The sequence below is a fragment of the Culicoides brevitarsis genome, unplaced genomic scaffold (genome assembly GCF_036172545.1).
Source record: "Culicoides brevitarsis isolate CSIRO-B50_1 unplaced genomic scaffold, AGI_CSIRO_Cbre_v1 contig_43, whole genome shotgun sequence".
NCBI lineage: Eukaryota > Metazoa > Arthropoda > Insecta > Diptera > Ceratopogonidae > Culicoides > Culicoides brevitarsis.
In genome coordinates, this window is record NW_026973427.1 from 13,646 (window position 1) to 27,700 (window position 14,055).

General features: G+C 18.5%; 1 long non-coding RNA gene and 1 pseudogene across 1 annotated transcript; one reads left to right on the forward strand and one right to left on the reverse strand.

Annotated features, from left to right (window-relative positions):
• Nucleotides 1-1,156: 1,156 nt before the first annotated feature.
• LOC134836505 (NADH-ubiquinone oxidoreductase chain 5-like) lies at nucleotides 1,157-2,275 on the forward strand (annotated as a pseudogene).
• A 4,028-nt stretch (nucleotides 2,276-6,303) lies between these two features.
• Nucleotides 6,304-7,930, reverse strand: LOC134836504 (uncharacterized). Its single transcript, XR_010162305.1, has 2 exons — nucleotides 7,826-7,930; nucleotides 6,304-7,791 (listed from the first exon to the last, which is right to left on the reverse strand). It is a non-coding gene; the product is annotated as an uncharacterized LOC134836504 (long non-coding RNA).
• Between the last annotated feature and the right edge of the window lie 6,125 nt (nucleotides 7,931-14,055).

Genomic DNA, 14,055 nt, shown 5'->3' on the forward strand with positions numbered 1-14,055 from the left:
TTATCCCAAGAATTTCTATATGATGATTTTTATTAAGAATTAGAAATATAGCTGCACCTCCATCTTTAAATTTAATAGGTGAAATTTTTTTATTAACTTCAATTATTAACTGATCTTGATTAAGAATATTTTTTATTTCTTTAATAACTTTTTTAGGGGGGGCATATTCAATTTATTTATATTGTAGAAATCAACACGGTAATTTAAATTCATTAATATTAAATTATAATATTTCTACTGTTCGAGAAAATTTAGTTTTAATATTACATTGGTTACCTTTAAACTTACTTATTTTAAAACCTGATTTTTGTATATTTTGAATTTAAAAAATATTAATTTTTAAATTTAAATAATTTAAATAGTTTAAAAAAAACATTGATTTGTGGAATCAAAAATGTATATAATTTACTTTAAATAATTCAATGAATTGCCTGATTAAAAGGGTTACCTTGATAGGGTAAATTATATGATTTTTCATATTCATTAATTTATTAAATTAAATTAATATTAATTTTTAAAATTAAAAAAAAATATATAAATAGTGATTAATTTATCAATTTGTGTAATTTATTATTTATTTTTATTTTTATTTAGAGTAATTATATTTTTAAAAGGTTCTTATTGTTTAATAAATGAAATAAGATATTTTTATGAATTAGAATTAATATCTGTAAATTCCTCAATAATTGTAATAACTATTTTGATTGATTGAATATCCTGTTTTTTTTTATCATTTGTTAGATTAATTTCTTGTTTAGTAATTTTATATAGAAAAGAATATATAAATAATGATAAAAATATTAATCGATTTATTATGTTAATTTTAATATTTGTATTTTCAATATTTTTATTAATTATTAGTCCAAATTTAATCAGAATTTTATTAGGATGAGATGGTTTAGGATTAGTATCTTATTGTTTAGTAATTTATTATCAAAATATTAAATCTTTTAATGCAGGTATATTAACATTTTTATCTAATCGAATTGGTGATGTATTAATTTTATTATCAATTGCTTGAATATTAAATTTTGGTTCATGAAATTATATCTTTTATTTAGATATTATAAAAAATGATTTTTATTTAAAAATTATTGGTTCAATATTAATTTTAGCAGCTATAACTAAAAGAGCTCAGATTCCATTTTCTGCTTGATTACCAGCTGCAATAGCAGCACCTACTCCTGTTTCTGCTTTAGTTCATTCATCAACATTAGTAACAGCAGGAGTTTATTTATTAATTCGATTTAATAATTTATTAATACATTTATTTTCTAGAAAAATTTTATTATTAATTAGAATATTAACTATATTTATAGCAGGATTAGGGGCAAATTTTGAATTTGATTTAAAAAAAAATTATTGCTCTTTCTACTTTAAGACAATTAGGATTAATAATAAGAACTTTAGCAATAAGATTAACTTATTTAGCATTTTTTCATTTATTAACACATGCTTTATTTAAAGCTTTATTATTTATATGTGCAGGAATAATTATTCATAATATAAAAAATTTTCAAGATATTCGTTATATAGGTTCTTTAATTTTACAAATGCCAATAACTATTATAAACTTTAATATTGCTAATTTAGCTTTATGTGGAATACCTTTTCTTTCTGGATTTTATTCAAAAGATTTAATTTTAGAAATAGTAGTTTTTAATAATAGAATTAATATTTTGTCTTATTTTTTATTTTATTTTTCTACAGGTTTAACTGTTTGTTATAGATTTCGTTTGATTTATTATACATTATATTCTAATTTTAATAGATGAACTTATCATTATTTAAATGACAATTCTATTACAATAATTTTTAGAATAATAGGTTTATTAATTATAACAATTATTGGAGGATGTATTTTAAGTTGAATAATTTTCCCAATTCCTTATTTTATTATTTTACCTTTATATTTAAAATTAATAACTTTAATAGTTTGTGTATTAGGGGGGATTATAGGAACAATTTTATCAAAATGAATAATTTTTTTAAAATCAAAAATTATAAAATTTAAATTTTCTGTAATATTTTTTGGTTCAATATGATTTTTACCTTTTATTGTTACAGTAAATATTACTAAATACCCTTTATTTATAAGAGAAATATATACAAAATCTTCTGATTATGGTTGATTAGAAACATTTATAGTAAAAAATCTTTTTTATAGATTTTTACATATTTCATCTTTTTTACAAGTTTTAATAAAAAATAATTTAAAATTTTATTTTATAGTATTTTTTAGTTGATTAATTTTTTATTTTTTTATAATATTTTATTTAAATAGCTTATATTTAGAGCATGACATTGAAGCTGTCAAAGAAACTTTTTTGTTTTTAAATAATTTAAATTTATAAAATAAAATTTATTTTTACAATGAAAATGTAATGTTTTTTTTTAAACTATATAAATAAGAATATAAATGGAGTTAAACCATTAAAGAAAGAAGTTAGCAGCTTTTTCTTAATCCAATATTCTTTTAATTGGAATAATATTTTCAATTTTATCATTAACAATGATATACCTCTATTTTGGTTTCAATTAAAAATAAGGACTTTAGTCTTAAATTAGGTCGAAACTAATCACAATCAATTTGCTTCTTATTTTTTTTTAAAAAAAAATAAGGCAGATAAAAATTATTTCTTTTGAATGCAAATCAAATATTTTTTATTTAAACTACAACCCTATTTTTAAAAAATTAATTATTTCAATCTAAAGCTCCTTGATTTCACTCATGAAATAAACCTAAAATTAAAACTATTAAAAAAATTAAAATAGTAATTCTTCAATTAATTAAAGAATTAATTTTTAATGAAAAAATTATAGGGAATATTAAAGCAATTTCTACATCAAAAATTAAAAAAATAATAGCAATTAAAAAAAATCGTAAAGAAAAAGGTAAACGAGAAGAATTAAAAGGTTCAAATCCACATTCAAAAGGAGAATTTTTTTCTCGATCATAAAAAGATTTTTTTGATAAAATTGAAGCTAAAATTATAACAATATTAGAAATAATTATGGTAATAATTAATAAAATTATTAAAATTATTATTATTTATATTAATTAATAAACTTTATGATTGGAAGTCATATATACTTTTTATATTATATAAATAATTACCTCATCAATAAATAGAAATATAAACAAATAATCATACTACATCTACAAAATGTCAATATCATGCAGCAGCTTCAAACCCAAAATGATGATTTATAGAGAAATGATTATTTAAATGACGAATTAAACAAATAATTAAAAATATTGTTCCAATTAATACATGTAATCCATGAAATCCTGTAGTTAAAAAAAAAATTGAACCATATACTGAATCAGACATTGTAAAAGATGCTTCTATATATTCATAACCTTGAAGAATAGAAAAATATAGTCCTAATAAAATAGTAAAAAATAAACCTTGAGTAGTTTGTTGTTTATTATTTTCTATTAATCTATGATGAGCTCAAGTAATTGTAATTCCAGAAGTTAATAAAATTACTGTATTTAATAAAGGAATCTGAAAAGGATTAAATGCTTGAATATTTAAAGGAGGCCAAATTTCCCCTAACTCAATAGTAGGAGATAATCTTCTATGAAAAAAAGTTCAAAAAAATGAAAAAAAAAAACAAACTTCTGATGTAATAAATAAAATTATACCCCATCGAAGACCAGTAACAACATCATATGTATGTAAACCTTGAAAGGTCCCTTCTCGAGAAATATCACGTCATCATTGATATATAGTTAATAAAGTAATAATATTTCCTATTATAAATAAATTTAATCTATATTGATGAAATCATTGAACTAATCCAGTTACTGAACAAAAAGCTCCTAAAGCTCCTGTTAATGGTCAAGGACTATAATCTACTAAATGAAATGGGTGATTAGAATGGTTTATCATTATTAATTAATTAATTTCTCTAGCATATAAAGTTGTTAATACAGCAAATACATAAGCTTGAATAATTGATACTGCTGATTCTAAAGTTAATAATAAAATTTGCACAATAATTAAAATTCTTACAAATATAGTTCTTATTGATACTCCTGTATTTCCTAATAAAGTTATTAATAAATGTCCAGCAATTATATTAGCAGTTAACCGGACAGCTAAAGTACCTGGGCGAATAAAATTTCTAATTGTTTCAATACATACTATAAAAGGTATTAATAATCTAGGTGTACCTTGAGGTACTAAATGACAAAATATATGTTGAGTATTATTAATTCACCCATATAATATAAAACTAATTCATAAAGGTAATCTTAAAGTCAATGTAAATACTAAATGTCTAGAAGAAGTAAAAATATAAGGAAATAACCCTAAAAAATTATTAAAAAAAATAAACACAAATAAATTAATAAATAAAAATGTTGACCCATTAAATGAATTAACACCTAATAAAATTTTAAATTCTTTATGTAAAACTTGAAAAATTGTTTGCATTATAAAAGAAATTCGAGAAGGAATAATTCAATAAGATATTGGTATTAATAAAAAAATCAAAAATGTTCTTATTCAATTTAATGAAAAATTATAAATTGATGAACAAGGATCAAAAACTGAAAATAAATTTATTATCATTTTATTAAAAATTTTTTATTTAAATTTTTATTAGAATTTTTATCAAAATTTTTTAAATCAACAATTTTTGGTATAAATAAATAATAATTCATAAAATTAACAAATATATATGTAAATAAAAAAATTAAAAATAAAATAATTCATTTTAAAGGAGCTATTTGTGGGATTAAAAAATATTTATAAAAATAATTTTAGTTTGACAAACTAATGTTATAAATTTAACTAATTTTTTTATTTAATATAATAAAAAATTAATTTATAAAATTTTTTATTCAAGCAATAAAATATTTAATAGAAACAGATTCTAAAACAATTGGTATAAATCTATGATTTGCCCCACAAATTTCTGAACATTGACCAAAATATAAACCAACTCGATATATATAAGTATTAATTTGATTTAATCGACCAGGTACAGCATCTACTTTAATTCCTAGAGATGGAATTGTTCATGAATGTAATACATCTATTGCTGAAACAATAAATCGAATATTTGTATATCTAGGTAAAATTAATCGATTATCTACATCTAATAAACGAAATTCATTTATATTTAATTCATTAGTAGGAATTATATAAGAATCAAATTCTAAATTATTGAAATCAGGATATTCATATCTTCAATATCATTGATGCCCAATAACTTTTACACTAATTGAAGATTTGTAAGGATCATCTAATAAATATAATAATCGTATAGAAGGTAAAGCTACTGCAAATAAAACTAAAACTGGTATAATTGTTCAAAAAATTTCAATAAATTGATCTATTAATAAAAATCGATTAGAAAATTTATTAAAAAATAAAGATAATATAGAATTACCAATTAAAACTGTAATAATTATTAATACTAATAAAGTATGATCATGAAAAAAATTTAATTGTTCTATTACAGGAGAACTTCTATCTAATAAAAATATACTTCCTCAAGTTGCCATTAATAATTTTAATAAAAGTTATACTTTATTGATAGAATTTAAATCTATTGCATTTATCTGCCATATTAAATTTTTATTTATAAAAACTTTTTTTATTTAATTAATAAAGGTATTTGTATGAAACTATGTTCAGAAGGAGGAAGATTTTGATACCATTCAATTGAAGAATTTAAATTTTCTGAATACAATACAGATTGATTAGAAACTAAACTTTTTCATATAATAAATAAAAATATTAAAGTTCCTAAAAATGAAATTAAAGATCCTAAAGAAGAAATTATATTTCATGTAATATAAGAATCAGGATAATCTGAATATCGTCGAGGTATTCCTGATAAACCTAAAAAATGTTGAGGAAAAAAAGTTAAGTTTACTCCCAAAAATATAATATAAAATTGAGCTTTTAATAACATTGTATCTATTGATAAACCCGTAAATAATGGATATCAATGAACAAACCCTCCTATAATAGCAAATACAGCCCCTATTGATAAAACATAATGAAAATGAGCTACTACATAATATGTATCATGTAAAACAATATCTAAAGAAGAATTAGCTAAAACAATACCTGTTAATCCTCCTACAGTAAATAAAAATACAAACCCTAAAGATCATAACAAAGCAGGAGTAAGGTTTAATTGAGTTCCATATATTGTTGCTATTCAACTAAAAATTTTAATCCCTGTAGGAACAGCAATAATTATAGTAGCTGAAGTAAAATAAGCTCGAGTGTCTACATCTAACCCAACAGTAAATATATGATGAGCTCAAACAATAAATCCTAATAAACCAATTGCAGCAATAGCATATATTATACCTAAAACTCCAAAAGCTTCTTTTTTTCCTCTTTCTTGACAAATAATATGAGAAACAATCCCAAATCCTGGTAAAATTAAAATATAAACTTCTGGGTGACCAAAAAATCAAAATAAATGTTGGTATAAAATAGGATCACCTCCTCCTGCCGGGTCAAAAAAAGAAGTATTAATATTTCGATCCGTTAACAATATAGTAATTGCTCCCGCTAATACTGGTAAAGATAATAATAATAAAATAGCTGTAATAAATACTGATCAAACAAATAATGGAACACGATCAAATGATATTCCTACTGGTCGTATATTAATAATTGTTGTTAAAAAATTTACAGCTCCTAAAATTGAACTAATCCCTGCTAAATGTAAAGAAAAAATTGCTAAATCAACTGAAGCCCCAGCATGAGAAACATTAGCTGATAATGGAGGATAAACAGTTCAACCAGTTCCCGCCCCATTTTCCACTAAACTTCTTAATAAAAGTAAAGTAATTGAAGGAGGTAATAATCAAAATCTTATATTATTTATCCGAGGAAAAGCTATATCAGGAGCTCCTAATATTAAAGGAACTAATCAATTTCCAAACCCACCAATTATCACAGGTATTACTATAAAAAAAATTATTACAAAAGCATGAGCAGTAACAATTACATTATAAATTTGATCATTCCCAATTAAAGCTCCTGGGTGTCTTAATTCTAAACGAATTAATATTCTTAAAGAAGTTCCAATTAATCCTGATCAAATTCCAAAAATAAAATATAAAGTACCAATATTTTTATGATTAGTAGAAAATAACCATTGTTTCGATTATTATGAATTTTTTTTTATCAAATTTAAAATTAATATAAACTTTATTTTTTTTATCTATATTTTTTTTAAAAAAAAATAATTATTTTGATTAAATGGCTGAAATTAAGCGATAAATTGTAAATTTATTTATAAGAATTTTTTTCTTTTTAATCAATTAACTTTATATTCAAATATGATATTAAATTGCAAATTTAAAGGTGTTTTAAAACTAAAGTTTTTCACTTACCAACCTATTTAATCAGAATTTATCCTACTAATTTCACTTACCAACCTATTTAATCAGAATTTATCCTACTAATTTCACTTACCAACCTATTTAATCAGAATTTATCCTACTAATTTCACTTACCAACCTATTTAATCAGAATTTATCCTACTAATTTCACTTACTACCAACCTATTTAATCAGAATTTATCCTACTAATTTCACTTACCAACCTATTTAATCAGAATTTATCCTACTAATTTCACTTACCAACCTATTTAATCAGAATTTATCCTACTAATTTCACTTACCAACCTATTTAATCAGAATTTATCCTACTAATTTCACTTACCAACCTATTTAATCAGAATTTATCCTACTAATTTCACTTACCAACCTATTTAATCAGAATTTATCCTACTAATTTCACTTACCTATTTAATCAGAAATCCTACTAATTTCACTTACCAACCTATTTAATCAGAATTTATCCTACTAATTTCACTTACCAACCTATTTAATCAGAATTTATCCTACTAATTTCACTTACCAACCTATTTAATCAGAATTTATCCTACTAACATAATTTTTTTAAAAAAATGTTTTATTTAAAGTATATTTTAATTATATATAAAATATTTTTTATTAATATTTAAATTTAAAAATTTATATACTTAATTTCTAAATTAATAAAATCTTAAAAATCACAAATTTATTTAAATGGTTGTAGTCCTAAAGAAGAAGAAAAAAATTATATAAATTATTAAAAAATTTAATTTAAAATCATGAAAAAATTTATATATAAATTTAATTAAATATAGAATTAATAATTTTTATACTTTATTTTAAATATAAAAATAAAAAATATTTTATTATTTAAATATATATATATATATATATATATATATATATATATATATATATATATATATATATATATATATATATATATATATATATATATATATATATATATATATATATATATATATATATATATATATATATATATATATATATATATATATATATATATATATATATATATATATATATATATATATATATATATATATATATATATATATATATATATATATATATATATATATATATATATATATATATATATATATATATATATATATATATATATATATATATATATATATATATATATATATATATATATATATATATATATATATATATATATATATATATATATATATATATATATATATATATATATATATATTAAATAATAAAATATTTTTTATTTTTATATTTAAAATAAAGTATAAAAATTATTAATTCTATATTTAATTAAATTTATATATAAATTTTTTCATGATTTTAAATTAAATTTTTTAATAATTTATATAATTTTTTTCTTCTTAGGACTACAACCATTTAAATAAATTTGTGATTTTTAAGATTTTATTAATTTAGAAATTAAGTATATAAATTTTTAAATTTAAATATCAATAAAATATTTTATATATAATTAAAATATACTTTAAATAAAACATTTTTTTAAGATTTTAAAAAAATTATGTTAGTAGGATAAATTCAATAAAATATTTTATATATAATTAAAATATACTTTAAATAAAACATTTTTTTAAAAAAAATATGTTAGTAGGATAAATTCTGATTAAATAGGTTGGTAAGTGAAATTAGTAGGATAAATTCTGATTAAATAGGTTGGTAAGTGAAATTAGTAGGATAAATTCTGATTAAATAGGTTGGTAAGTGAAATTAGTAGGATAAATTCTGATTAAATAGGTTGGTAAGTGAAATTAGTAGGATAAAATAAGCTAATTTAAGCTATTGGGTTCATACCCCAATTATAAAGGTTAATTCCTTTTTTTTATAATTATTAATTATATTTATAAAATATTTTTTATTTTTATATTATTTATTGGGACAATTATAACAATTTCTTCTTCTTCTTGATTAGGAATATGAATGGGATTAGAAATAAATTTAATGTCTTTTATTCCTTTAATTTCTGAAAAAAATAATTTAAATTCAACTGAAATATCTATTAAGTATTTTTTAGTACAAGCATTAGCTTCAATAGTTTTTTTATTTGTTTCTATTATATATATATTAAAATTTTCAAATTTTAATTATATTTTTTTAAGATATGAATCAATTTTATTAATTTTTTCAATAATAATAAAATTAGGTGCGGCTCCTTTCCATTTTTGATTTCCTAATATTATTGAAGGTTTATCATGAATAAATTCTTTATTATTATTAACTTGACAGAAATTAGCTCCTTTAACTATTGTTTCTTATTTTTCTTTTTTAAATCAATTAATTATTTTTATTTTATTATCATGTTTTGTAGGAGCTGTAGGAGGTTTAAATCAAACTTCTTTACAAAAATTGTTAAGTTTTTCTTCTATTAATCATATTAGTTGATTATTAATAGCAATAACTTATAGAAATTATTTATGGTTGTTGTATTTTTTTATTTATTTTATTTTAAATTTATGTTTAATTATAATTTTTAAAAATTTTAATCTTTTCAATTTTAATCAGTTATATATATTTAAAAATAATGGAATTAATAGAAATTTGTTAAAAATTTTATTTATAATAAATTTTTTTTCTTTAGGTGGTTTACCCCCATTTTTAGGGTTTTTACCAAAATGAATAGTAATTGAATTTTTATTAATAGATAAAATATTTTTTTTAATTTTATTTTTAGTAATGATATCATTATTAACATTATTTTTTTATATGCGATTAACTTTAACTTCATTTGTTATATTTTATCCTTCTATAAAATGAAATTTTTTAAATTTTAAAAAAAATAAAATAATAAAATTAATTATTTTTTTTAATATTGTAAGTTTATATTTTTTTTTAATTTTTTTATTAAATAATTATATATTTTAAAATAGTATATTTTGGTGTATGATGCACTAAAAATTTTGAATTTTTAAGAAATAGTTTAATTCTATTATTTATAATTATTCATTAGATGGCTGAAAGTAAGCATTGGTCCTTTAAACCATTTTATAGTAATTTAACAATTACTTCTAATGAAAAGCTTTAAGTTAAAAAAACTTTTAACCTTCAAAGTTAACTATAAAAAATTATTTTTAAGCTTTAAATTTAAAATAATTTTATTATTTTATAAAAATTTTTTAAATAAATAATTTTTTTAAAAATTTTTAAATTAATAATTAAAAAATATTTGATTTTAGTATAAAATTTTGTTTTATAAATATATTACATGAAATTTAATAAGAGAATTTATAAAATTTTAAAAATTAAATTAATTTTATTTTCAGTAAATAATATTAAAAAATAAAGAAATTTTGATTTAATAATTTATAAATAACTTTGGTAAATTTAGTGCCAGCAACTGCGGTTATACTAATAAAGTAAATAAAATTTTTTTATTAATAATTAATAGAATAAAAATTAATAAAAAAATTTATTTATTAGATGAAATTTTAAATAAATAATTTTATTATTAAAAATTTTATGAAATTAAAAAAAATTTTTTATAAACTAGGATTAGATACCCTATTATTAAATACAAATTATTATAATAGATCATTTATAGTTAAATTCTTAAAAATTAAAAAATTTGGCGGTATTTTAATTAATCAGAGAAATTTGTTCTATAATCGATAATCCTCGTTAAAGTTTACTTAATTTAATTAAATTTATATACCGCTGTTATTGAATATATTTAAAAATTTAAATTTCAATAAAAATTTTTATAAAATTATATTTAATGTCAAGTCAAGGCATAGTTTATAGTTAAGAAGAAATGAATTTCATTAAATTTTATTTTATCAGATAAATAAATTGATTTTATTTAAAAGAAGAATTTGAAAGTAAATTAATTTATAAAATTTAATTGAATTAGACTCTAAAATATGTACATATTGCCCGTCGCTCTCATTCTAAAATGAGATAAGTCGTAACAAAGTAAAAATATTGGAAAATGTTTTTAGAATTCAATTTAAAACTTTAATAGAAAAGTATTTCAGTTACATTGAAAAAATATTTGTGCAAATCAAATTAAATTGATTTATAAAAAATTATTTATTAATTATTAATAAAAAGAATTTTAATAAAAATATTTTTAGTAATTTTTAAAGAAAAAATAAATTTAATTATAGAAAATTAGTATTGAAAAAGAAATTTGAAAAAATTGAAAATTGCTAATTTAAAAATTAAATTTAATTAATTGTATTTTGTGTTTCAAAGTAAATTAAATTAATAATTTAAATTGATTAGTTTCGAATTTATATGATTTAATAAATTTTTAAATTTAATATGGTATAATTATTTTAAAATTTTTATTAGAAATTAAAAGTTAATCGTATATAAATTTATCTAATTTCTTAAGAAATAATTTTAAATTATAAATTAATTAATAATTAATTTTTTGATTAATTAATTATTTAATTAATTTATATATAATAAGGGATAAGCTTTATTATAAATTTTTAAAAATTTTTAAAAAAATTAAAAAAATTTAAGCTTAAAATTAGTTTTAATTAATAAAAATGTTATAATTTATTTAATTAAATATTAATATTTTAAAAAATTTTAAATATTTATTAAGATAAAAAGTTTAATTAAAAAATTTTTAAAATAATGATTTAATTAGTAATTTTTTTTTGTAAAATTAATTTTTTATCAATAAATTAATTTATAAGAATTCGGCAAAAATGATGTCCACTTGTTTATCAAAAACATGTCTTTTTGAATGAATAAAAAGTTTAACCTGCCCGGTGAAAATTTAACGGCCGCAGTATTCTGACTGTGCAAAGGTAGCATAATCCATTGTCTTTTAATTAAAGGCTAGTATGAATGGTTGGATGAGATATCAACTATTTTTATATTAATAAAAATGAATTTAAATTTTTAGTAAAAATGCTAAAATAAAAAAATTAGACGAGAAGACCCTATAAATCTTTATTTTTAATTGATAATATAAATTTTGAAAAAATTTAAATAAATTATTTATTAAAAATTTTATTGGGAGGATAATGAAATTTAAAAAACTTTTATTTTGTTTTATAAATATAATTAAATTATTGAATATATAATAATATTAAATGTTTAAAAAATTAAGTTACTTTAGGGATAACAGCGTAATTATTTTAAAGAGTTCTTATCGATAAAATAGTTTGCGACCTCGATGTTGAATTAAGAATTAATTTAGGTGTAGAAGTTTAAAATTTAAGTCTGTTCGACTTTTAAATTCTTACATGATTTGAGTTCAGACCGGCGTAAGCCAGGTTGGTTTCTATCTTTTTTTATTTATATATTTTAGTACGAAAGGACCAAATATATTAATTTTATTATTAAAATAGATTTATATTAAAATATTAATATTGTTTTGACAGATTTGAATGTGATAAATTTAGAATTTATAAATGTATAATATACAAACAATAAAATGATATTATTAGATTTTATTTTACCTGTAATTGGTTCTTTAATTTTAATTATTTGTGTAATAGTAAGAGTTGCTTTTTTAACATTATTTGAACGAAAAATTTTAGGTTATATTCAAATTCGTAAAGGTCCTAATAAATTAGGAATTAATGGAATTTTACAACCTTTTAGAGATGCAATTAAATTATTCTCTAAAGAAATAATTTATCCAAATATTTCTAATTATTTAATTTATTATTTTTGCCCTGTATTTTCTTTATTTTTAATTTTATTTTTATGAATTAGATTTCCTTTATTAATCAAATTATTTTCTTTTAATTTAGGGATTTTATTTTTTTTATCCTGTACAAGAATTAGAGTATATAGAATTATAATTGCTGGGTGATCATCTAATTCTAAATATTCTTTATTAGGAGGATTGCGAGCAGTAGCTCAAACAATTTCTTATGAAGTTAGATTAGCTTTAATTTTTATCTCTTTAATTATTTTAGTATTTAGATTTTCTTTTATCGATTTTTATTTAAAACAAATTAATTTATGGTTAATTTTTTTAACAATTCCTCTAAGTTATGTTTGATTAATTTCTTCTTTAGCTGAAACTAATCGTACTCCTTTTGATTTTACAGAAGGAGAATCAGAATTAGTTTCAGGATTTAATGTTGAATACGCTAGAGGAGGATTTGCTTTAATTTTTTTAGCTGAATATGCTAGAATTTTACTTATAAGAATATTATTTAGAGTAATATTTTTAGGTTCAAATTTATTTAATTTATTTTTTTATATAAAATTATCTTTTATTGCTTTTTTTTTTATTTGAGTACGAGGAACAATACCTCGATTTCGTTATGATAAATTAATATATTTAGCATGAAAAAGTTATTTACCTTTTTCATTATGTTATTTAATTTTATTTATTAGATTTAAAATAATTTTATTTATTTTAATTTTATGAATAATTTAAAGTAAAATCAATAAAATAAACCAGTTAAAATAAATGGTCTTTCTACAGGACGAGCCCCAATTCATGTTAATAAAATTACAATAATAAAAAATAATCAAAATATTATTTTATTTACAGGATAAAATCTTAATGAACGAAAATTTCTTTTATTAACAAAAGGTATAATAAATAAAATAGCAATTGATATAACTAGAGCAATAACTCCACCTAATTTATTAGGAATTGATCGAAGAATTGCATAAGCAAATAAAAAATATCATTCTGGTTGAATATGAACTGGTGTTCTTAATGGATT